The sequence below is a fragment of the Nelumbo lutea genome, chromosome 4, assembly GCF_056320005.1.
Source record: "Nelumbo lutea isolate HS-2025 chromosome 4, American lotus-T2T, whole genome shotgun sequence".
Lineage (NCBI taxonomy): Eukaryota > Viridiplantae > Streptophyta > Magnoliopsida > Proteales > Nelumbonaceae > Nelumbo > Nelumbo lutea.
Window position 1 is genome coordinate 98,662,542 of NC_142687.1, and position 15,359 is coordinate 98,677,900.

A 15,359-nucleotide genomic window follows, 5' to 3' on the forward strand; every position below is an offset into this window, starting at 1 on the left:
TGAGCTCAGGCCGGGCTATTTTGGCAAAGCCCGAGCCCGGCTCGAATTTTATGCGGGCCAAGCTTTTTGGCCCGAGGTTAAGCCTATGGGCCAGAAAGCCTGTTCAAGCCCATCTGGGGGTCGGGTCGGGCCAGGCTAGCCCGTCGAGCCACCCGGCCCATGAACAAGTTTAGTCAACACATGTCGGCATGAATTTTTAACTAAATTAACAGTTGAGATACTCGGGATCCTCTTTTTTATCTATGCGAGCCCAATTCAGTGGCTTGATTATGAAATGAGTCAAACTCGAGCCTACGCTCGAACATATATATATACACGTTCGAATAATTATTAATTATTATAATTCTTAATTTTTAAATATCAAATAAAAAATATATTTTTATATATAATTTTTTATTTTTATAAAATATTTTTCTTAAAATCGAGCTCGAGCTCGAGCCTAGTAGAATAGTCTCGAGCCGAGCTCGAACCTAGTACTATTCGGCTCAGCTCGGCTCGAATCCACTCCTATCTATGACTTTTTTTATCCATGGCTTTATGTGTCACAATTTTGGAGGAAATGTTGGGAAGATGCCCATTAAGGAATTTAGATCTGTTGATCACAACATGCTCGTCACATTCATCTAGTCGCAAATTGAGAATATCTGTGATTATAATACAATCGATGTTGCAACTAAGTATAGACCATGGGGTGATTAACCGATGTTCCATAATGTAATCGATGTTCCATAATACAATTGATGTTCTATATCAGTGATTAACCGAACCGTGGGGTGATTTTTTGGACCGAATTGAATTGTTTGGTTTTTCAATTTAACCAAATCAAAACCGAACCGATGCAACTGGTTAACCGGTTAATTGCAGTTTGATTTTTCGGTTTTTTAATGCCATCAATATTAAAAAAAAAAAAAGTGGAAAACCTTCCCTGTCAATCGTCTAGAGAGAGTGAACACTTAATAGAACTGAGACTGAGAGTGAGAGAGATGAGAGAGAGAGATAGAAACAGAGATTGAGGAGGTACGTAGAAAAGATTGGATTTTCTGGACATCTAAGCTTGGGCTCGAGAAAGGCAGCATCATTGCCGACCAGAAACAAAGATGGGAATACTTGTGTCATCTCCCATGACAACAAACAACAATCATGAAGAAGTAGAGGAAATCGAGGCACCCACGAGTAATAATGCCAAGCCCCTGCTTCATAAATAGGTGAACAAGTTTGTGAGTGATTCATAAGCACCTAGGAAAAAGCCAGTCAACATCTTCGGTAGTCGCCACCATAAAGCCAGTGGCGTTTCAGTCAAGGAGGCATGATGATTCACTGTTACAACAGCAGAACGAGATCCATAGCACTATTCTTCATTGTAAAAGAGACAAAAGAGACAAGGGTTGAAAATTTTCGAAGAGACAAAAGAGAAGAAAAGCTTGAAATTTTTCAATTTTCGAGACTAAGAGAGTGGCAGTTTGGCACTCTAGCAGAGGCAGACTACCGAATTTTCAATTTTCAAATTGAAACTTTTAAAGAGAAAGTCTGAAAGTCTCTCAGACCGCTGAAATTATTTATTTAATTTAAAAAAAATAAAAAATATAATATAAGTATTATATAAATATATATTACTGTATATATATCGGTCGGTTCGGTTAACCGCTAATTTTTTAAATGGCTAATCGAAATCGAACCAAAACTACTAGTTTTTTAAGAATATCAAACCGAAATCAAATCGATTGGTTCGGCTTCAATCAGTTTTTTCAGTCGATTCGGTTTTTCAGTTTTCTTTGCTCACACCTAACAACACGGACGTGTGGGTTAGAAGCACTGTTTAGCGGTGTATTTTTTTTTTCTTTTTGGAAATGTTATTGTTAGGTAGGATGTTTCCTGGAACAATAACAATACTTTATGTTTGGTACCAGTGTTTCATGTCTGTTTTTAGCACTAATACCCATTATAGGAAGTCCACGTCACTGCCACATCATGTTCTCATTGGTAGCAACGAGCTACAATCTAAGAAAATGCCAAATTTGATGTTGCTCCAAATCAAGCTTTCTCAATTTCCAAGGCGTGGCTTGGAGCATCGTTTTTATGAAAAAATAGTTCCAAAGAAACAAGTATTTACTGAAGCATCATTTTTTTTTTTTTTGACGTGGTGCTAATGTGTCACCATTTTCTAGAATAATGGCATAGATGCCAAACAAATGCTAAAGGACAATTATTTTAGGTTTAAAATTGTTGTAATGTAATGTTGTCAGGCTAGGATGCAGTCATCCTTATTTTTTGTTCAGGCAAACCCAAACCAAAGAGATAAGCCAGATTAAACCGGTATGGTGTTTTAGTGTTGTCTAGCATGGATGCATTCGTCCTTCAGGCAAACTAAGACCAAGCAGACAAGTCGGATCAAATCAAGGACAGAATCTTCGTCTGTCTAGCAAGACATGAAAATGAGAAATGGAATGATTCATGTTTATAAAGAATTTGTGGTTAAAAGGAAAATCAATTCAATAAACCATAGGAGTGCAACATGGATGTACATGGATGGCCCCAAGCAGTGAAGCTTGTAGGCTGTAGCCACACATATATGTAAGACTTGTACAAAAGAGTTAAACATCACCTTATCCCTAAAAGCTCAATTAAGTTACTAGTTAAGTTGTGTGTCAAGGTTCAAAATTTTTATGCGATATGCTTGATATGAGGCATAGCGTATCATATCTTTGAGGTTTTGATATATTTGTTTACAAGTGTTTCAGAATCCTCTTTTTTTTAATAAAAAATATGTGAAAAAAACTCTCCCAAAAACCAAATTTAAAAAATAAATAAAAGTGCATGGTTTTAAGTATCGATACACAGGGGCGAATCAATACTTTGAACCTTAGTTGTGAGTCAAGGGCTATCAATGGATCGAATAGTGGTTCAACCCAATCTAGTTCAACTTGAGTCCATTACAAATGGATCGGGTCCAATACACTTTGATAAATATTTTGGACTAGACCAGTCCAATTTAATGTCTTATTGGACCATCCAAAATGTTCAATTTGGTTTTAGTTCAAATTGTGTCCAACCTAGGCATAGTCCGTTGACACCCCTACTCCTATCTTCTGTTAGCGGACTGGATATTCATGCAACTCAACCTCGTCTAAAATAAATTCATTACAGATGGGCCAAGTCCAATTCAATCCAATAAATACTTTGGACTATTAATAGGACTACTCATTTGTTAGCTGATGTTAGTTTTAGTTCTTGTTATAGTTTTGTTGAAGTCCCTTTGGAGTGGTTATAAAAGTCCCCAGGTGATGATAGGAGTTTTTCTAGTTTAGTTGGGGGTTAAAGTTTTGTTTTGTTTGGAATGATTAAGAAATAATAAATTAAATATTTAAATAATAAAATATTTATTTATCATTAATTACTAAATAATTAATTACTTACTTTTCCATATATCTATTTATCCATTTGTTTATTTATTATTTAATTTTGGTGAGATGATGTGACCATTTATCTTTTTCTTATGGAAATATAAGTTGTCAAAAGTAATGTGGTAAATTTGGTAATTTAAAAAAATGGCTAAGGGACAATATTGTCATTTCAAGACAATATATCTACATTTGAATTCAATTGAAATGTGAAAATGATCAAATTGGAGATGACTTCGGGGTTGTTCCATATTGTAGTTGGGAAAAGTATTAGATAGTGCATGCCCTTAGCTCTAATCAAATTGATGTACACTAATTTTCATGTATTAATAATATCAGTACATTATTGTTTTGTGTTAAAATTGGTGTGTTTCTATGAATTACTCCTTTGTTTGGTATGATTAAGAAATAATAAATTAAATATTTAAATAATAAAATATTTATTTATTTATTTATTTATCATTAATTACTAAATAATTAATTACTTACTTCTCCATATATCTATTTATCCATTTGTTTATTTATTATTTAATTTTGGTGAGATGATGTGACCATTTATCTTTTTCTTATGGAAATATAAGTTGTCGAAAGTAATGTGGTAAATTTGGTAATTTAAAAAAAGGGGCTAAGGGACAATATTGTCATTTCAAGACAATATATCTACATTTGAATTCAATTGAAATGTGAAAATGATCAAATTGGAGATGACTTCGGGGTTGTTCTATATTGTAGTTAGGAAAAGTATTAGATAGTGCATGCCCTTAACTCTAATCAAATTGATGTACACTAATTTTCATGTATTAATAATATCAGTACATTATTGTTTTGTGTTCAAATTGGTGTGTTTCTATGAATTACTCCTTAAAATGGATTGGATGCTTATGGGACTTGTATTAGTTTAGAATGTTTTTAATCATTGGATAAACTTGATAAGCTTATCTTGACAATGGTAACACTAATGTGCTATCGAATTGGTAGAGCAGCTTATTTCAATTTCTAGGGTTAAATCTCAAGCACAATTAGTGGGTCTTTGTGACTGAACTTGGACCAAATTTCTTTGGATTGTGAAGACATAGATATACATAATATAAAATATATATGAAATATATACATATATACATAAATATATACATACTAGTTGGTTCAATTAACCATAGGTTTTTTATATTGGTTAACCGAAATGTACAAGATAATTTTAAATATGGTATCCTTAATAAAACATAATATCGTATTTGTTTCTCATATTTGTAGGATTTTGACCATTTTCACTTACATAAGCCTTATATTTAAACAAATTATTGCATATATTAGCCTATACCATGACTACCAAATGGCCACACAACTTACCAAGTGTGTGATTTGTGATTTACATGAGGTTTTAATTCTCCATATCCACACTTTCTAAAGATAAATGTGCTTCATAGAAGTGTCATGACTTCAACTACATATTATAAAAGTATGCAAAATTACTTCCTATAAAAAAACACAAGTTTAACATAAGTACATACATGTTTTTAAGCAGTTAGAATTTGCACATAAAGGGACAAAATCGATTTTAAGGGCAATGGAATTTGTAGTGCCTCATCTTATTGTTTTGATAAATTCTTCTTTTATTCTTCTTAGATCTTACTCATCATGTTTTTAAGCTGTTAGTTACTACTCTCAATTTGTCTTTTACCTTATACTTATTATTTTGTTACTCAAATTGCATATAAATTATTATTTTGCTATTATTCTAATTGCTTGCACTTATATTTGCCATATCCTTGCTTTATTATAGAACTAGCGGAGTCCCTTGCATTGCAAGAGTTGATAAGAATGTTGTTACCATGTTTCTATTGTTGACAGTATCTCTATTTGTCATTTATATTGCATATTCTTACAGATGTTTACCATTTTCATCCACCATGGGAGCACTCTTGTTGAATTACCACCATTGATATACTGTGGTGGTGATGTAACATTGAGTACTATAATGTGGATGATGACTTGTTATCATATATTGAAATAGCTACAATGATGAAATAATTAGGATATGTTGATCATTAGAGAGTGTTTTACGAGAAGCCAGGCCATGATTTGATGATGGAATGGTACCCATACAAAATGGTAGAGATGTTTTAAAAATGTTTGTGGTCCATGAAGATAGGCCCCAATAGATTTATATGTGATCCATGATGTGGATAACGTCGGCCTCCCCCACAAGCATATTATTGCTTTAATGAATTAGATTGGAGACTAATAATGACAATGATGACCAGGATTATGTAATGAGCACTAAACATGAAGATGAACAGTCAACATCATTAGAGGATGGGACAAGTGCAGCCCAAGATTGGCGTGATGCTGAGAAGCACAGTGAGTATGATGGGAAAACATCAACTCTTGCCCCACCTAGTGAACCACAACAAGCTCATAGTGAAGCTCATGATGAAGTTAACAGTGTAGTAGCTCAGATGGATGTAATTGGACCAGAGTTGCTAGATGACCGTAAATAGCTAGATGATTTATGTTGTCCACATGATTCAAATGATAAGCGACACAACAATGGGAGGAATTTGTACCAAAAAGGCAAATGAGTACATCAAAGTTATTAGTGGGGTTGGCATTCATCAATCAAAAAATATTTAGGGAAGCTTTGGTTACATATGCAATTGTGAATGGTTTCTACTTTGTGTATGTGAAGAATAACAAAGATAAAGTTATAGCTCATTGCAAGAATAAGTGTGGTTAGTGCATATATGCATTTTGGATGTGGGACAGGGAAGCATTCCAAATCAAATCCTTTCTAGGAAAGTATGAATATGCAAGGGCTCTGAAGAATGATAAGATAAGTTCAGCATGGCTTGCAAAAAGGTTTAAGAACAAATTCTTGGATGACCCAAATATGAAGGTGCTTGCATTACATAATGAGACCCTCAAAGATTATAGTGTTGATATCAGTAGGTCAACCACATATAGATCCAAGATGAAGGTATTAAGTGGTATTAAGGGGATCCAAACTGAGCAATACAAGAAGTTTGGTTATTGTCATGCGTTGTTGAGTTCAAACCCAAGGAGTACAATGAGAATTGGGTTCGGGTTCAACGATTATTTTCCAAGACAATTTTAAATACTATTTTTGTGTTTTAATGCTTTGAAAGTTGGATTCATGAAAGGTTGTCGCTCATTTACAGGGCTTAATGGCTTTTATATTAAACAACCTAACTTTGGTCATATATTGTCTATGGTTCCCATGGATGGAAACAATTGTATATTCTCAACTGATTCTTCTGTTGTTGAGGCAAAGTGTAGAGTATCTTGGAATTGGTTTTTGCCTTTATTGTTTGAGGTAATTGGAGGCCCATAGGAGCATGGGTGGACATTTATTTAAGATAAACAAAATGTATTTTTCTTAATATATTTATTGCATATATTCCAATTCATGGATGTTATTTAATTGTTTGTGTGCACATGTTAATGATTGTTCATTGTGTTTCCAGGGCCTTATAGAAACATTTGAGAGAATGATTCTAAGTGTTAAGCATAGATTTTGTGTGAGGCACATGTATGCAAATTTCAAGGGAATCATCAAGGGAAGAGACTATTTATAGGGTGTATACAGAGCATACAAGATTGCTGAATTTGATTAGTATATGAAGAGTTTGCAGTCTTTGAACAATACTGCATATGAGTGGTTGAAGAAGATACCTTCATCTTTGTGGTACAGATCAGCCTTTGGACCAAGGGCACACAATGGTGATGTTTGCAACAATTTTGTAGTCTTTTAACAAGTGGATATTGGATGCAATAAACAAATCCATTATTACAATGATAGAGACAATTAGGAGGCAACTGATGAAGTTGGTGCAAATAAGGTATTGAATGCTTGCCAATGAGAGGAGTCCTGTATGCCTAAATGTCAAGAAGAGAATATCATATTTGCAAGAACATGCCAATACCTGTTCCACTATGTATGCTACAATGTCTTCATTCAAGGTCACTCAATTTGATAATAGGATGGTTGCCAATTTGGAAAGAATGACTTGTACATGTAGACAATGGACATTAACTAGGATACCTTGTTGTCATGCAATACCGTGCATACAGATGCAGAAGAGTTCAATATATGATTATGTGTGCCCTGTATACATAGTTGCAAGGTGTAAAGGCATACAACAACATTATTGTTCCAATCCTAGATGAGACCCGATAGCCCCATATTGAGGAACCGATCCCCATTGTCCCACCTGCCATAAGGCCGCAACCAAGAAGACCTAAGAAACTACAATGAAAGGGCCCATATGAGATAATTAGTGGTCATCGTGTGTCTAGAAGGGGTAGTTCATGAAATGCACATTGTGTGGGCAAGTAGGCCACAATAAGAGGGGATGTAAGAGCAAGCAGGCAGGCCAGACATCAACTGGTGGTGGAAGTGGGGGTATTGGTGATGGGAGTGATGCCCAAACTAGACATGGACTAAGGGCTAGGAAAACACGGGACCTATGAGTTAGGGTCTCAGTCCAATGTTCTCAAACATCCTCATAAAACCTCTCCTCTCATTTTTATTTTCTACCATGGCAGCTCAAATCCTGAATGTTGATTTCAATAATGCAACAAATAATACAAAATTTTGAATACATTTTATTGCTTTAGTTCTGGGTTAGTCCAGGTGATTGATGGGAGAACTCTATTTGTTGAATGAGCTTTGTAGGAATCCATGATAACAAAGGTGCTCATATCGACAAAAGCAAATCCTTTTCTTGTGAACAAATTTCTTTCTTTTCCAAAAATGAAAAGAAGAGAAAGAACTAAGATAAGAAAGAAACAAGGACCCATGAAGGAGATGATAAATAGAACAAAGGTGAAAAAAGAGCTAGGCCCCATACACTACCCTACCTTGTCCCATAAGGCAACCTTTGGGGGTTTGGCTGCTAATACAAATCAAATCTATCTATCCCACTTGTGAGCATCGGAAAACCGCTCATTTGGGCTAAATTAGAGTCACCACCCATTAGTTGAGAAATGGAGGTCATGGGACCTATGAGAAATATGTTAAAAAAAACCATTTTTATCTAATAGTGACTCCAATGGCCCAAGACACCGACTAAACTATTCATGGTATGACTTGGATGGGAGAGTGAAGGGGTTAGGCACCGATCTCTCGAATCTAATAGACGGGGCCTGATGAGGGCGGATTTGTCCCTCCAATGATATTGTAACACATGGCACCTCAGAACAACTAGGTGACACCTGAAACCACTTAGGCAACAACTTGCCTTAGCCAAGTTGATGGTGTCCCACCTGGCGGTCTGGCACAGGCGCGACCTAGCCCTAGCGCAAGCTGGCAGCCTAGCACTGGCGCGACCTAATGGCTTAGCCCTGATGCGACCTGGTAGCCTGGCACAAACGTGAGCTGGCAGCCTGGCACTGGCGCGACCTGGCCCTGGCGCGAGCTGGCAGCCTCGCACAAGCGCGACTTGGAGGCCTGGCACAAGCACCGACCTAGCGGCCTGGCCCAAGTGCGACCTGACAGCCTGGCACAGGCGCCGACCTGGTGACCTAGCACATGCACCGATTTGGCGACTTGCAAGTCGTGCTCGGTGAAAAATTCGGCATGCATATCCTAACACTCCCACGATCCTTGGAAGTTGACCCACGTGCCGAACGATCCGGAGGGTGATCAACATGCATGGCTGTTACCTCCGGGAATCTCGAACCACTTAGACGACTTCGCAAAAATCTTGGATATGGTGAGTGAAGCCCACGCCAAACAATGCATATATAAAGGCACGAACCCAAATGGCAAGTAAGCAACTTCTAGCTCTCATACTTTGTGATTTTTAACTCGTAGTCTACTATGAGAGCATTGACTTAAGCATCAGAGTGACCTCGTCGAGTTAGCCACCCCGGGTCCTCTGACATTTGGTTCCTTGTAGGTCTTTAAAGAGCAACGAAGCTCATCAATCCAGCTCATCGCCAGGCAACCCGACACCTCACAGGTAGCTCATCACCTCACATGCAACTTGGCACCTGGTCAACCCAGCACCTCTCAGGCAACCTGACACCTCACAGGCAGCTCGGCACCTGGTCAGATCGACACCTCATAGGCAATTCGGCACTATAGTCAGTTCGCCACCTAGCCTGTCCAACTCGATTCAACTCAGCAGCCAAAGTTCTCCACTTCGGCCTGAGTCATCGGCCACTTGGAAGCAGACCAAATGACGAGGTACTTAGCACAAAAAATTGATTCATTAATTGAAGTCGTTTGTGAAAAACTCTACAAAAAGTTAAGTTCTCATCCTCCGAAAGGCTAAGTCCATTCTTCCAGAAATCTAAGTTCTCACCTTTTAGAAACTAAAAGCTCTCACTTTCTAGTTTCCATTTTTTATGAACTCAAAGACTATGCAAGAGGTTGATGGCCAACAGACTAAGCAGCTCTACCAACTTTATTTCAACTCGGATAAAGCATCATCAGTCTTCTTTGTGAGGTACCATTTACAAAGATGTGCTCTTTGTGGCTTCCGCGGGAGTAGGCGACCAACAAACTGCATGGACGCCCCAGTCGGGCGAGCCTTCTAAGGCTCACGTGCAAGATGGTGACCTAAAGTCAGTAGTGCTGCCCCCGTAGGACGAGCTCCTAGTAGCTTCTTGTAGGAGTGGGTAACCGACGTCACTAATAAGGTTGATGCAATGCAGTCGTAGCTCTAAGGTGCGACCTGGCGGCCTGGCACGGGCGTGACCTGGCAGCCTGGCCCTGGTGCGACCTAGCGGCCTGGCCCAGGTGCGAACTGGCAAACTGATAAAAGACCTCGGCACCACATAAGACCCAGTTGTCTCTTCGGCATGGGCAAAATCAAAGATCAAGGAGAGTGGACTATGAGTTGCTCCTAGAGCCTAAGGGCTAAAGTGCCGAACTGGCAAAGACTGCGGCACCACATAAGACTCGGTCGCCTCTTCGGCATGGGCAAGATCAAGGAGAGTGGACTACAAGTCGCTCCTAGAGCCTAAGGGCCAAACTACCGAACTAGCGAAGACCTCATCACCACATAAGACCCAATCGCCTCTTCGGCATGGGAAAAATCAATGAGCGAACTACGAGTCGCTCCCAAAGCCTAAGGAATTGAATCGACGCTTATGAGCTCATCAAATTATTCATTCTGGGCCAAAATGAGAAATTTACTCCCTTTGCCGAGTTACTTTCGGTTCAGGAGTGGGGAGCAAGTGATGAGGGCGGATTTGTCCCTCCAATGATATTGTGACACATGGCATCTCAGAACAAATAGGTGACACCTAGAACCACTTAGGCAACAACTTGCCTTAGCCAAGTTGATGGTGTCCCACCTGGCAGCCTGGCACAAGCACAAGTTGGCAGCCTGGCCCTGACGTGAGCTGGCAGCCTGGCACAAGCGCGAGCTGGCAGCCTGGCCCTGGCGCGAGCTGGCAGCCTGGCACAGGCATGACTTGGCGGCCTAGCATAGGCACCGACCTGGCAGCCTGGCACAGGCATGACCTGGCAGCTTGGCACAGGCACCGACCTAGCGACCTGGCACATGCGCTGACTTGGCGAAACAATACCTAACACTCCCACGATCCTTGGAAGTTGGCCCACGTGTCGAACAATCCGGAGGGTGGTCAACGTGCATGGCGGTTACTTCCGGGAATCTCGAACCACTTAGACGACCCCATAGAAATCTAATATGGTGCGTAAAGCCCACACCAAACAATACCTATATAAAGGCACCAACCCCAATGGTAAGTGAGCAAGCAAGCAAATAAGCAAATTCTAGCTCTCATACTTTGTGATTTTTAGCTCGCAGTCTACTATGAGAGTACTGACTTAAGCATCGGAGCGACCTTGTCGGGTTAGCCACCCTGTGTCCTCTGACATTTGGTTCCTTGCAGGTCTCTAAAGAGCAACGAATCCCATCAATCTAACTCGTCACTATGCAGCTTGACACCTCAGTCAGCTCGACACCTAGTCAGCTCGGCACTTCACAGGTAGCTCGGCACCTCACAGGCAACTCGACACCTAGGCAGCTCGGCACCTCACAGGCAGCTCGACACCTCACAAACAGCTCACCACCTGGTCAGCTCGGCATCTCATAAGCAGCTCGACACTATAGTCAGCTCGCCACCTAGCCTGCCTAGCTCGACTCAGCTCGGCAACCAAAGTTCTCCACTTCGGCCTGAGTCATCTGCCACTTGAAAGCAAACCAAATGACGAATTACTTAGCACCAAAAATGTTGATACATCACCTAAAATTCGATTCATCAGGACCCACATGAGATTTTAATGCAACCACCACCTTATAAAAAGCTATGAAACTCACGTTTGAACATATTCTAAATACAATCGATATTGCAAACTACCGTATCTAAATAAATAAATCAAAACAGAAGAGAATATGCATTTCATCATCTTTTTTTTTAATCATGGCTTAATCTTCAAAGAAAGCGTAAAAGAAAACATTTTGAAGTAAACTCACATTTGCATGCAAAGTTAACATCCTAACCTCTAGAACAGGCAGAGCAAGATTGAAAACAGAACTGAACGAATAACCACATCATTAACAACATTCATCATAAGAAAACTAATTTCAAAGGTAAAACATAAAGAGAAAAAGGAAAAAAAAAAGATTAATAGCAATCCAATCACTAACAATGGTACATTCAGATCTGATCAACGCATGGTAGCAGGCAACAAAATTCAGGTCGGATTGGACCGGGGATGAAAATTTACCGGAGTTAGTTCGATGGAACTGACTCCATCAACCTTCTTCCCTAACCTCAAATCCTCACTACAGAAAGAAATACAAAAAAAGAACAAATCAGATGTACCTCTGTGGTATCCTAACCGGTTGCTTCATGTTGTGAATTGGAGATCCAGGCAAGATTGATTTATTCCACGTATACGAATTAGGGACTATGGTGTGCAATGGTGAAACGGTCGAGTCTACTTCCACCTTCTATACGTAAACAACTTGACGATGGCTTATGCAACTTGTTCGACTCAAACGACAAAGTTCGTAGAATAGAGGGGATCTCGGTCAGCTACTGGAATGATAAGAAGCAGAAGATACCAAAGGGAAATGGATGAGAGAGGAGAAACAATGCTGAAGATGACGAAACTCTCACCAAATATAGTAGAAAATGGGAGTTCTGCCACCAACTAGATGTCCTGTTCTCGTACGGAAAGCAGCAATGAACAAAGCAAGAGAGAGTGAATAACGACGAGGAGAAAGAAATAAGATGAAGCGGAAAGAAAGAAAGAAAGAAAGAGGGGGAGGCGAAGACGGAGAGGGGGCCATTGGAAGAGAAAGGGAAACACCGTCGTTGTTCAACGAAGAAGATGGTGAACAGTTGCGGTGAATAGTAACTTGCAAGATTAGGGATAAATGCTTAACTTGTGTTTTATAAGGGAGGCAGTGGCATTTTTGTATTTTTTGGGAAACCTGAGGGTTGAGATGGGTACATGGCTGAGACTTTGGGTTAAAATTTGAAGGATTGAGATGGCTAAGATTTTGGATTAAAATGTTAAGGGTCGAGATGGGTATGAGTGTGCATTGGCCAAAATGGAATATTTTTAGATGAATGGACGGATTTTTTCGGATCATAAAGATTTGAAAGGGTTTAATTGAATTAATCTAGAGCTTCGAAACAAAATCTGTATATAATGAAGTGGCAAACAAGGGTGTCTTTGGTTGAAATTTCACAGGGATAGGGTTTTTGGGCAATTTGAATTAATTGGTGGGGTCATATTAGTGCAACTAGGCCCAGATCAACAGATTTGGAGGGGGTTTGATTTGGTCAATCTAAAGCCTCAAAATATAATTTAGGTGTGATGAAGGGGCAAACAAGGGTGCCTTTGGTTGAAATTCCATAAGGTAGGGTTTTTGGGCACTATGAATTGATTGGTGAGGTCGTATTGAGCCAACTAGGTATAGATCACATAGATTTGTGATTCAATCAATTTAAGGCCTTAAAATGAAATCTTTTTATATAGGAGGGCAAATGAGGGTGGTTTTGTTTGAAATTTTATGGGGTGAGGTTTCTCGATTGAGAGGTGGTGCTATGTTGGCCCTACTGGGCTTGGATTAGAAAGATTTGGGGTTTGATCAATCAGGAGCTTTAAAATAAAATATTTTTAGATGAAGGGGAAAAACAAGGGTACTTTGGGCTGAAATTTCATAAGAGGGTATTTTGGAGTATCTAGGGTCTGAGGGTGATGTTTGATTGGTCTAGAGTGTCAAGGTCACGGAAATTTAAGGTCACGAGGGAGCCCAAAATGAAATCTTGGTTTGATGAAAAGGTAAAATGTGAAATTTTAGGTTGAAACCTTATGGGTTGGTATTTCGCTGCATTTAGGTTTTAATCATATGGTTTGATTAGCTTAGATGTGTTTGGATCAAGGGTATTTGAGTTGCAGGTGTTTCAGGCTAACAAAATAGGTCGAAATGGAATCTTTGCTTAATGAAATGATAAACAGAGGAATCTTGACTTGGGATTTGTTGGGTATGTCTTTGGGGAGGTTCTAGTTTGATGATAGTGTCTGAAATGTAGACGGGGGTTGATCGAGGTCAATGGATTGGTATCAAATATATTTAATTGTGGATTTGAAGGCTTTTGGGCTGAAAGTTGGGTTTTTTTGGGTATTTGGGTGTTTTAGAGAGATTGGAAAGGGCTTGATTGGGTGCTAAGAGTGAATTAGGGGTTCCAATAGTGAACAAAGCAAAAATCAGGTGATAACACCACCCCTTGTTATAGAGTCATATAAACAAGTATATTTATAACCAAGAATAAAATGTTAATCGAACGCGATATAAACCATACCATTTTATGATATTAAATACATATAATGAGCAAAGAAAATTACAAGTGCTAAATGAAAAACCTAATTTACTAAAAACAGTGGACTGGTCTTTTATTGAGCTCACCAAAATGGACTAGAAATAACTTTTACACTCCCATCCCTCATATTTTCTTGCTAACCTCATTATCTTGCAAAACAAAGATACTGGTAAAATTTAGTAGCTAAACTATACAGTCAATATTTTGAAAACTGGAGTAGGTGTTGAACCAGAAAGCTATCAAGTTCTTGGTTTTCATGATACTCCACGATACATCCCTACTTGGTCAAATGCACTTTTAACTGGTATTTTATTTTTGTATAACATAGGGATCTAATATTGTTGATGGGATATGTGAGAGAACTCTGATAGGGCAGGTTGATGGGAGGACTGTTTTTATTTGTTGATGGGAGATTCTGTTACACATGGTTAAGCTTTTATTATCTTTCAAATGGAGGAGGTGGAACTGGATTTGCCTTTTTTTAAGATAATGGATGATGCAGTAGGCGGATATGTTAATATCATCCTTTTTTTTGTTTGAATATTTTGTGTAAAGAAGGATATACATCTTTTATAGGACAATTGTGAATGGAAGGATATACAAGAAGAAACCCGAACAATGGAAGATATTGAATATTTTGTGTAAAGAAGGATATACATCTTCTATAGGACAATTGTGAATGGAAGGATATACAGGACAGTAGAAGATATGTGACGTTTGAACAGGAGAAATTCACACTTTTCTTTTTGTTTTTTTTTTTTTTTTGGTGAATATGTGATGAACAAATGATGTTGTTTTCATTTTATAGAAGAAGATATGTGATTTTTAGTTATTTTGCTGAAAACTAACTTGAATAACTGTGATGTCGAACATGTGGTTTTTAATTGTTTTTTGCAGCCAAGACTCACCAAAGATAATTGGTTTTATCTTTTGATGAATTCCAGATTTAACTAGCTTTTTTTTTGCAGCCAAGACTTACTAGTGATAACTGGTGATATTTGTGCAAAACTCCTGATGATAACTAGTTTTCTATACTGATGAATACCAATTTTAATTGTTTAGTGCAAAACTCCTTATGAATACCAGCTTTTAACTGGATTTTTGCAATCAAAACTCTTGTTGAATACCGGT

General features: G+C 38.6%; 1 long non-coding RNA gene across 1 annotated transcript; it reads right to left on the reverse strand.

The window, feature by feature from the left end:
* Positions 1-7,998: 7,998 nt before the first annotated feature.
* On the reverse strand, positions 7,999-12,751 carry LOC148862127 (uncharacterized). The gene is made up of 2 exons (XR_016112605.1): positions 12,219-12,751; positions 7,999-11,575 (listed from the first exon to the last, which is right to left on the reverse strand). It is a non-coding gene; the product is annotated as an uncharacterized LOC148862127 (long non-coding RNA).
* Positions 12,752-15,359: the final 2,608 nt, after the last annotated feature.